This window comes from Mytilus trossulus, unplaced genomic scaffold (genome assembly GCF_036588685.1).
Source record: "Mytilus trossulus isolate FHL-02 unplaced genomic scaffold, PNRI_Mtr1.1.1.hap1 h1tg000110l__unscaffolded, whole genome shotgun sequence".
Taxonomy (NCBI): domain Eukaryota; kingdom Metazoa; phylum Mollusca; class Bivalvia; order Mytilida; family Mytilidae; genus Mytilus; species Mytilus trossulus.
In genome coordinates this window covers 2,190,632-2,201,859 of record NW_026963297.1, presented here as the reverse complement: position 1 = coordinate 2,201,859, position 11,228 = coordinate 2,190,632, and the positions used below count along the sequence as shown (strand labels likewise).

The 11,228-nt window shown below is 32.9% G+C and overlaps 1 long non-coding RNA gene across 1 annotated transcript; it reads right to left on the bottom strand.

The window, feature by feature from the left end:
• Positions 1 to 1,813: 1,813 nt before the first annotated feature.
• LOC134700067 (uncharacterized) lies at positions 1,814 to 10,847 on the bottom strand. The gene is made up of 3 exons (XR_010103767.1): positions 10,664 to 10,847; positions 7,454 to 7,523; positions 1,814 to 2,447 (listed from the first exon to the last, which is right to left on the bottom strand). It is a non-coding gene; the product is annotated as an uncharacterized LOC134700067 (long non-coding RNA).
• Between the last annotated feature and the right edge of the window lie 381 nt (positions 10,848 to 11,228).

Sequence of the window (11,228 nt, the reverse complement as noted above, 5' to 3'; positions counted from 1 at the left end):
AGCTGGGTAGCTGAGGTCAACATGATTAAAAATCTAGGGTGTTGTTCGGCTTAGTCTTTTTCTTTTAAAGTAGGTTCAAAGTTAGGGTCGGACACCCTACCCACCCTTACAGAAAAGTTAATAAAAAATGTATTACGGCAATACTTTTGTCTGCACTAGGTGCAAAGGGAAGCTGAGGTCTACTTGAGAAAAAATCCAGGGTGTTTTTCGGCTAAGTTTTGTTTTTAAGTAGGTCCACAGTTGGGGTCGGACACCCTACGATCCCCAACCTTACAGAAAAGTTAATAAAAAAAATGTTCTACGGCAATATTGTTGTCTGCACTAGGTGCAAAGGTAAGCTTGGTAGCTGAGATCTCCTTGATAAAAAATCCAGGGTGTTCTTCGGCTTAGTATTTTTTTAAAGTAGGTCCAAATTTAGGTCGGACACCCTACCACCCATTAAGAAAAGTTAATAAAAATATGTTGTACGGCAAAACTTTTGTCCGCACTAGTTGGAAATGGAGCTGGGTAGCTGAGGTCAACATGATAAAAAATCTAGTGTGTTGTTCAGCTAGTTTTTTTCTTTTAAAGTAGGTCCAAAGATGGGGTCGGACACCCTACCCACCTTTACAGAAAAGTTAATAAAAAATGATCTACGGCAATACGTTTGTCTGCACTAGGGGCAAAGGGAAGCTTAGGTCAACTTGAGAAAAAATGCAGGGTGTTGTTCGGCTTATTTGTTATTTATTTTTAACAAGTGTGGACACAGATGAGTGTGGATAGTATGTTTGGATGTTTGACAGTGTTTTATGATAAATGTAGTTCTATGATTTTCCTATATTTGTTATTAACTGTGTTGCAGGATGACAATAAACCTGAGCATAAGGAGTGTTGTTTATTTTATATTTAGTTTAGTACTTATGTTCAAGACGGGCATGTAAGAGACACTGATTGCATTAGTTACCAAAGGATTATGATAGGATATGTTCCACATCTTTGATTTGGGATACATTTTATAGCTAGGAGAGCAACACATAATAGGTTCAATTGTCGTGATTTTTTAAAATTGGGAGATGATGTCTGAGAACATAATATAAGGAGCCTGTAATTCAGTGGTTGTCGTTTGTTTATGTGTTACATACTAGTATCCGTTTTTTCGTGATTTTTTGTACATAAATAAGCCTGTTATTTTTCTCCTTTGATTTGTTTTAAATTGTCATTTCGAGACCTTTTATAGCTGACTATGCTGTATTAGCTTTGCTCATTGTTGAAGTTGTGCGGTGACCTGTAATTGTTAATATCTATGTCATTTTGGTCTGTTGTGGAAAATTGTCTCATTGGCAATCATATCACATCTTTTTTTATATGTATTTGCTAACTATTTGTATGGTTCTATCTATATATCTTTTTGGTGGCTTGTCAGTATCATTAGTAAAACACTTTAAAATGTTGAATTGATCCTCAGATTAGAAGACATTTATTGGTTTTTAGTTATGACAATGCATAACATGATGCTTGGGCCTGATGAGCTAGAAAGTAAGCTTCTGTGCTGTTTTCTATCAATTCTTTGATAATATCTCCTTGAAAGCTGGTGAAAGCAAAACAAAGTTTTGACCAATATGAAAATGATATCACCGAAAGAACCTTTGTGAGCATGCTTCAAAGACTCATAACTGCTCCAAAAGTTATCTGAAAGAATTTCAAGTATATCAAGTGGATATTATAAACATTTACTTAATATGTCATAATATCTAAAAAGTTATAGTATTCAATATGAAAATGGTATTGCAAAATTATTCTCTTTTCATTTTTTTTGTTAATATGTGGATACAAATATAAGTGATACCAATACAGTATTTGTTGTGGTATGAAAGTGTTACTGTTGTAATTAACATTTACTGTTACAATGTTAATTCACACAAAATAAACAAACGAGTGAAAAATGTTGAACATGTACAATGAAATATAGTTTCAGAAATCAATTAAGCCAGAAAGGCCTTATACATTTTGGTCTAATTTTTAACATAATTGAATGACCATTTACACTCAGGACTGAGTCATCAGTAGGCATTACATATTTATTAATACAACCTAGCATCATTTTGCTAGTAGCGGGAGTAGCATTGTTGTGTAAATTTGTTCTTTTTTTTTCTAAATTTGGTCAATGGACAAACAATGTTTGGTTCAAACAAAAGAAAAAATGCTTTTATCTCCCTGTTTTACATTGTACATAGAAATGATAATACTTTGAGAAATCCTTGTACATGAGAGTTGTCTGTCAGGTCTTTATTTCACAAAGAATGAATTGCATAACAATGAACCGAGCTCAAAGCAAAGCACTTTAAGAATGCACTTAGACAGAGAGCTCAATCCAGTGATATACTTTTTACTACAGGTACTTCATGAACATCCATCAACCAGAACCATATCTCAATAACATGCCATGCTACATGGTTGGATCAGAAGTCCTGAAAAAGACATGATTTTTTTTATCGTATTTAAAGTATATATGCATAGGTTAAAACTTTCACAAGTTTGTGGTATAATCATTCAGTGTCTGGCAACTATTAATTGTTTCATGCACACATTGATATAGGTTGAGCATGAGTGCCCCTCTGTTGGAAATAAAAACATACCTAATGTTAGTCAACTATCAAAACTATCAAATGTTATCTAAGACTTGTCAGTGTCTATATATAGCTATTCACCTTCGCCACTGAATCAGTCCACATATATACATGTAAGACTAAAATTAAAGTAAATATATAAGACTAAAACTGACATCCGGTCTTTACCTTCATTCCCCAAGTCGTGTTCAAATCTGATTCATGATAAAATAAAATTACAAAATTACAACCAATGAAATCAAAGGCGACTTAAGAGTCCCCCCCTTGTCTGGAAAAAAAAATGGTTGATTATTTAGAGAACCACTGGATCATGACCGAAGTGGGTCCTCTCTTAGGCAGTCAGTGGGCCCACACATTTCTGGATTCGCCACTGGAAATATCCCTCTAATACACTAGCGTTTAAATCCCAGTTTTCTAATATGGTAGCTAGGTGGAACCTAAAACTAAAAAAAATGAAAACAAATATTTTAAATATCTCAAATGCATGTACATTTGATAATATAAATTCTCCAAATTTCACTGTATTTTCCCTTTTGATGTTTTTCCACTACAGCCAGTTTGGTGTGGGTTGATGTTTGATTGTTGTACATGTTATATATCGACATCAGATTTGTTTATATAAATAATACTTATTTCCCTAAATTCAAATAAAATAGATGTGAGAAATTAAAGGAATTCATATGCAAATATTAAAAAAAAAATTCGCATTTGTTCTGTTGATTGATAGTGGTACACATATGAAGAAATGGTGAAATTACTTATATATAGTTCTGATCAAAAGTTTCATGATAAACATGCATGGTAAATAAGTAGTAGGTTGTTTGAAGTTTGCAGCATATTCAACGTTGAACATCTACAATCCATATAAAAATCTGTATATATGTGGTATAATTTCCAATGAGACAGCTTTCCAGAGGTTAAAATAACAAAGAAGTTATAGGCAACCATACAGCCTTCAACCAGATGCTCCGCAGGGCGCAGCTTTATACGACCGCAGAGGTTGAACCCTGAACGATTGGGGCAAGTATGGACACAACATTCAAGCTGGATTCAGCTCTATATGTGGATTGTGATTATATAGTTGACACAGCATAGGTTTCTGACACAGAATGAAAGTGGTCTAATGAACTTAAATTATTTGTTTTGCCTTTGAGCAATTCACAATGCTGTTGAATATTAATCCTCTCAAAAAAATGTTTGAAGACATTTTCTTTTTATTTATGAAATCTGAAATGAGAAAAAATTACCCCCCCCCCCCCCCCATTTATTTTTTACATCCCCCTTTCCCTTTTTCCAAAACTGATCTCAATTCAAATTTCTAATAGAGTTTGCAACAAAAACTACTCATTTAAATACATCATAAAATATTAAAGTGTAAAATAAAGTGCTTGTTATCACTGAGTGGTAAAGATTGTTTTGATCTATCAGTTGGTAGTAAAAGTTAATATACATTGTATATTGTATAAAACAATGATTTAAGTTGATTTAACTACTATTCTGGACAAAGAAAGATAACTCCAATTGAAAATTTCTTGCTGTTGCACAATATTGTGCAATTATATATTTCTTGCTATTGCACAATACTGTGCAATTGAAAATATTTGCTATTGCACAATACTGTGCAATTTAAGATTTCTTGCTATTGCGTAATACTGTGGATTCATTAATATTCGTTGGATACCAATTTTCGTGGTTTTCGTTGGTACAGGGGAACCACGAATTTAAATGTTCAACGAAATACTGATTTTCTAAAGGAATGTATGAATAATTTGCCAAAACAACGAATTTACATATCCACGAATATGCACGTTTTCATCAATCCACGAAAATTGGTACCCACGAAAATAAATGAATCCACAGTACTGTGCAATTGAAAATTTCTTGCTATTGCACAATACTGTGCAATTGAAGATTTCTTGCTATTGCTGAATACTGTGCAATTGAAAATTTCTTGCTATTGCACAATACTTAATATAATAATTTTGGATCCTGATTTGAACCAACTTGAAAACTAGGCCCATAATCAAAAATCTAAGTACATTTGTAGATTCAGCATATCAAAGAACCCTAAGGATTTAATTTTTGTTAAAATCAAACTAAGTTTAATTTTGGACCATTTGGACCTTAATGTAGACCAATTTGAAAACGAGACCAAAAATAAAAAATCTACATACACAGTTAGATTCGGCATATCAAAGAACCCCAATTATTCAATTTTTGATGAAATCAAGCAAATCAAACCTTCCTTTTGTGGTCATAAAGCTTGTGTCAAAATTTTATAGATTTCTATTTATTTAACTAAAATTATAGTGCGAAAACCAAGATAATGCTTATTTGGGTCCTTTTTGTGCCCCTAATTCCTAAAATGTTAGGACCAAAACTCTTAAAATCAATCCCAGCCTTCCTTCTGTGGTCATAAACCTTGTGTTAAAATTTCCTAGATTTCTATTCACTTTTACTAAAGTTAGAGTGCGAAAACTAAAAGTATTCGGACGACGACGACGACGACGACGCAGCTAACGTGATACCAATATACGACCAAAAAATTTACAATTTTTGCGGTTGTATAAAAATGAGGGAAACTGTCCCAACATGAAAAGTATGCATTAATATAATTGAGAAGAGTAATGGCCTGATTCACAATTCCACTAATAAACAGGTCGGGAACATCTACCCTTCAAATAAACCAGATGCTCCACAGGGCGCAGCTTGATACTACAGCAGAGGTCGAACCCTGAACAGTTGGGGCAAATATGGACACAACATTAAATCCTGATACAGCTCTGAATTTGGATTGTGATCAAATAGTCAAAACAGAATAGGTTTCTGACACAGAATGAATGTAGTCTAAGAACTGAAAACATTTCATTTTAAATTGGACTTTTACCTATTGTGGTCCTCTATCCAAAATCTTTATATGGTTCGAGGCACTTGTCGCAGAAAAAATAATCCTATATATAGACTTAGGGGTCGATCATTTGATATTCTAGGGGATTGGGGGGGGGGGTGCAGGAGGATTTGTTTTTGATCGGTTATTTATTTTAGTAATCTAAGAGGACAAATTATTCATTTTCTGCACTATTGAAGCAAGATTTTTCATTTTCAATAAAGCAAGGGACTGATTATTCATTTTCACAACTGTATTTATGATATTCGAAAACATACAATTTTTAAATGATTTGTTTATTATAAACAACATATTTTTGTTCCCTGTAAATTTTTATTTTGACATTTTATTTTGCATGCCGATGCTATAAATTTTTATTTTGACATTTTTTTTTGCATGCTGAATGTCAATGCTATAAATTTTTATTTTAACCTTTTTTTTTTCATGCTGAATGTCAATGCTATAAATTTTTATTTTGACATTTTTTTTTTGCATGCTGAATTGATGTGCACGCAACTGCGTGTTGGCGTATAGGGAGCTACGCGCCTGATATACAATCTAATTACATGTATTAAATAACTGGGAATCCTCCACCTTTATAAGTAGAGACAATCCATAACCTACATCTCAGAAATATTAATCTTAAATTTATATAAATGAAAAGTAAGCTTCCCTAGATAAAATTCAACAATGTTTCTTAAAATTGGTAAAAGTGGTTTATAGTCATACCCCAACATGTTGACCATAGATAGACAAACAATTCACTTGCATTCGATTCGCATTTGAACTATGTGTTTGTTAATGTAAACCGTTTCAAATGTGAATTAAACTAATTCAAATTAGTTAATGTCAATCCAATTCAAATTAGGTGTGAACTCAGTGTGATTGACAGGTAGTTTCAAACTGAAAGATACTGTTAAGGGAAGGGAAAGAAACGGATAAAACCATGTGTGTTACAAACACTGTTTATTCAAGTCAGAATCCTGGATCTCAATAGTACTTTCATTATGTCAAATAAAAACATGAATATGATAGTTACATACAATACTACATTTATTTATTACATATTAAATGACATTTATTTTAGTGATTGGTAATTAGGAAAAATCTGAAATTCAGGTGTAAATTGAGACAAACAATATCACTGAATGCAGTTTCTAGTCAAGTGACCAGCAAACATGGAAATCTACCTTTTAAATGAAAGGAGAACTCTTACATTGAAAATGAATGATGTAAATCTAGATTCTAATAATAAAAAAGAGCTCTCATTCACAACAGTTAAAGCATTGCTAAATTAGTGAACAAAGCATTTGTCTCATTAACTTGAAAATCCACCTATTACAATGGATAAAACCCGAATTTTAAGACATACATTATAAAATTCCTGATAAAAAGCGGTGCTGAGAATGCATGTTATATGCTTGAAACATATTCAAAGAATAAAGTTTTATAACTTCCTAATTTCATATCCAAAATTTATCAAAACCTAAAGGGGAGTTATCTTACTGTGGATTCCTAAATTTTTCGTGGATGTCAATTCTCCTGGATTGTTGAAAACTTGTATATTCATCGATATTTGATTTTGTGGTTTTAACAATCCAGACAGACAAATAGCAATAAGGTGTTAAGGAAAACATGACCTAAAACCTCCTGCATATAAGACACAAATACATGGGAACTCATACTGAATGGTCAAATGTGTTCGATATGAAAATTGCAGTTAAGATGGTAAAATCACAAATCAGCCGTAACTGTAAATGGACTAAAAGTATGACTTTTGAGCAAATTTAAAGGGAAATTACAAGGAAAGGGGCCAAATAGTGTTCAAGGGGAGCAAATGCCCTTTTATTTGGTATGCAGGTTTCAAAAATAAAGGGAGAATTAGAGGGAAAGTTGAGTCATCTTTTTAGACTTCAGTTAAATACTGACTTATGAAGTTATGTAGACTTACCTGATGTACCTTCTAATTCTAAAAAAAACCACACTACTCAGAACTATGTCTAATTCACTTTGACTACTGATATGCAAACCTAAAAAAAGAAAAATATATCATAAAGTAGTGATTGAAAGATTCATAACACTTTGAAGGATAATTCAGACAGATAATGCATGCACAGTTTATGAAGAAATTAGTTCATCGAAAAGATCGATTTTTACTTTTGACACGAATAGGTCGGGTTGACGTTTCTGTCATCGGGGATACTATTGAGATAAATGGGATAAAACTGACCGTCAAAAAGGTCTAGAGAAGCACATCAGTAGAACCTTAACATTAATAAGTAATACTTACCAAAATTTCTCTAATTAATAAACTATATAACTGAAATTTCACAAAGATAACGGTAAATAATTTAGATGATGGTGATGATCAATGCTTGTTAAAGTGGCGCGAAATAATATTCTTACTCTTATTGCTTCACGTAAAAAAAATGTATATAATTGAATTTGACTAAAGTTGAACATAAAAAACGTGAATATGCAAAAGCCTGGTAATATTTTTTATGATAAAGTGTGTATAAATTTCCGTAAACGAATTTACCCGTATACTTCACTAAGAATTACATTTGAGCGCAAGGAGATCTTTATTTGTGAATCGGTTTATTAACCCCGGTTGAACTCAGGGTCGAAGTTCAACATGTTTACATTAACGGAATTTTCTGCGTTGCTTTTAAATCATTGAGGCCATCTATTTTCATTACGGGTTTCGACATCTTTAAATCAGAATTATAGAAAAAAATAGAATGTTGTTAGCAGAATCAAAACAGAAATGATGAACACTGCAACATTTTCACCAAAACATAAATAGGATGGAGGATCTGTGTATTCATATTATTTGTAAAACTCTCCTTATTCCTGTGAAGCGTGTGCTTTATATCGATACTTGCTATGCTTATCATCGACGCCACAGTACTTCAACCAATCAGAAAATGTTTATTTGGGGCATTCGACTTATTTTAACTCAGATTTTGGAATTTTTTAATCGAAATTATAGAAAATAGAATGTTGTTAGAACATATAAAATAGAAAATGATGAATACTTTTAGCTAAAGAACATTTGGATGGGGTTCTGTGTTTTTACATTATTTGAATAACTCTCCTTACTGATGCCATATTTTGGAATTTCCGTGACCTAAATGGTTCGCGAAAATCAATATTTTTTTATATAGTATAGTAACTAGGTCCAAAGTTCGGGTCGGACAACCTACCCAATCCTTACAGAAAAGTTAATAACAATATGTTGTACGGCAATACTTTCGTCTGCATTAGGTGCAAAGGGAAGCTTAGTAGCTGATGTCTACTTGATAAAAAATCCAGAAGGTTGTTCGGCTGAATTATTTTTTTAACTAGGTCCAAAGTTTGGGACGCAAACCCAACCCAACCCTTACTAAAAAGTTTATTATTAATGGTTTACGGTAAAACTTGTGTCTGCACTAGGTGCAAAGGGAAGCTAGGTAGCTGAGGTCTACTAGATAAACAAACCACGGTGTTTTTCGGCTTAGTTTTTATTTATTTTTAACTAGGTCCAAAGTTCTGGTCGGACACCCTACCCCACCCTTACAGAAAAGTTAATTAAAAATATTAACTCGACTTTGTATTGTACATTGTACGGAATGGTCTATTTGAAGTTCAATTGTAATTGATACACATGATACAGGTAAATAGCACGTCAGCATTCATGCTTGAGGTAAAAAAATATTATCACTCGCGAGAAAATTTCATATTTTCACCGGATTTTTCGCAAAGAATTTACCATACATATGTAAATACTAGTAGATGGACGTACTGTTCAAGACCCGACAAAATAACTAGCGCCAGTGAAAGTTCAAATGTTCAAAACATGAAAACTCGCATTGTTTAAGACAGGGAAATCAAATTTCAATTCTTTTATTTTTTTCACATCACTTTTTAGAACTTGATTTATTCTTTAGACTCCGGTCTTATTAAATTCTAAAGACTGACATCGGATTCTCTTATGTGGTTTCAGTTGATCAGATGTACTAACGTTTATCCAAAATATTTTCCCATTTCAATTGATCAAATTCAAATTATTTAATCCCATAAATGCTTGTACAATAATGACATAGTATTCAATCAGTAAAGAAAACTAACAATGTTACTAGATAGATAGATAGATAATTATGTACAGACCATATTTAAGGTCCCTTTATATTTTTTTGTTCGTTGTGAGCCGAGGCTCCATGTTAAAGGCCAAGGAGCGGATCCAGCCATTTTAAAAAGGGGTTGTTACTAACCCAGGACAAAGGGGGTTTCCAATTACATGTACCCATTCAAATGCCTTGATCGTTCCAAAAAGGGGGGTTCAACCCCCCCCCCCCCCCCCGCGCTCCTGGATCCGCGCCTGAGGCCATACATTGACCTATGATGGTTTAGTGCGTTATACATGAATGACTTTGTAATGCGGAATGTGTTTATGGAAAACAATGGGAAAATGTTGCTTAACATCTTGGGATATATATTTAGAAGGCATTTATTCAAAAGCAGATAGAATTGATTTGTAGAAAAACATGAATAAGGGCAGATGAAATATAAAAAATATACAACGGCAATTCTTGTGTCCGCACTAGGTGCAAAGGGAAGCTTGGTAGCTGATGTTTTCTTGATAAAAAATCCAGGGTGTTGTTCGGATCAGTTTTTTTTTAAATAGGTCCAAAGTTGAGGACGGACACCCTACCCAACCCTTACTAAAAAGTTAATAAAAAATGTGTTACGGAAACTTTTGCATGCACTAGGTGCATAGGGAAGCTGGGTAGCTGAGGTCTTCTTGGGAAAAAATCCAGGGTGTTGTTCGGCTTAATATTTTTTTTAAGTAGGTCCAAAGTTGGGGTCAGACACCCTACCCCACCCTTGCATAAAAGGTAATAAAAAAAATTCTACGGCAATACTGTTGTCCGTACTAGATGCAAAGGGAAGCCGGGTACCTAGGTCTACTTGATAAACAAATCTAGGTTCATTTTGGAACATCAATGATAAAAGCTTTTTAAAAAAGGGAGAAATAACATTCAATATAATACATTTCATATTTGAATCAAATGTAACCTTTGGCAAGCATTGGCAAGGACAGAACTGTTCTTCAAATTTCAAAACAAATAAATCAAGAATTTATACAATTAACCATTTAAGAAATCATAATACAAATCAATAAACTTACTGCAAAGGTTTAAATCCAACATGCTAGGACTTCATTTAATAGATTTTGTTTTACTTCAATAACGACCAGTATTACCTGTGTAACATGATACATTTAAATGACATAATGACAGTATGAAGACAAACCCCCTTTGCACTTTTTAGTTTTGCACTGTTTGACAAGATGTCGTTGTCGAGGAAAGAAAACATTTTTCTACTTTGTCATCCGGTTAATCAGCATTTAACATTACAAAACGGACATGATCGTTATCCATGTACAGACTATAAATGTTATCAAGAAACCTTATTAATGGATTATATTTTTTTTTCTCAATTTGAAAGAAAAACAAAAAAATGTAATATACACGTTTTTTGGAAAGGATATACACGAAACAACGGTAACTATTAATTAATTCGTATTCTTCCATTAACATTCAATGACTTGTTATTGGTAACATAATATGATAGTAATTATACTTCAAGATCATTCGGTTATAGCCCTTATATAGAAATATTTTAATCGCATGTATTGTTTACAGGGAATTTCCGTCATCAACGCACAGAAAAACGTTCGGTATTTTTATATA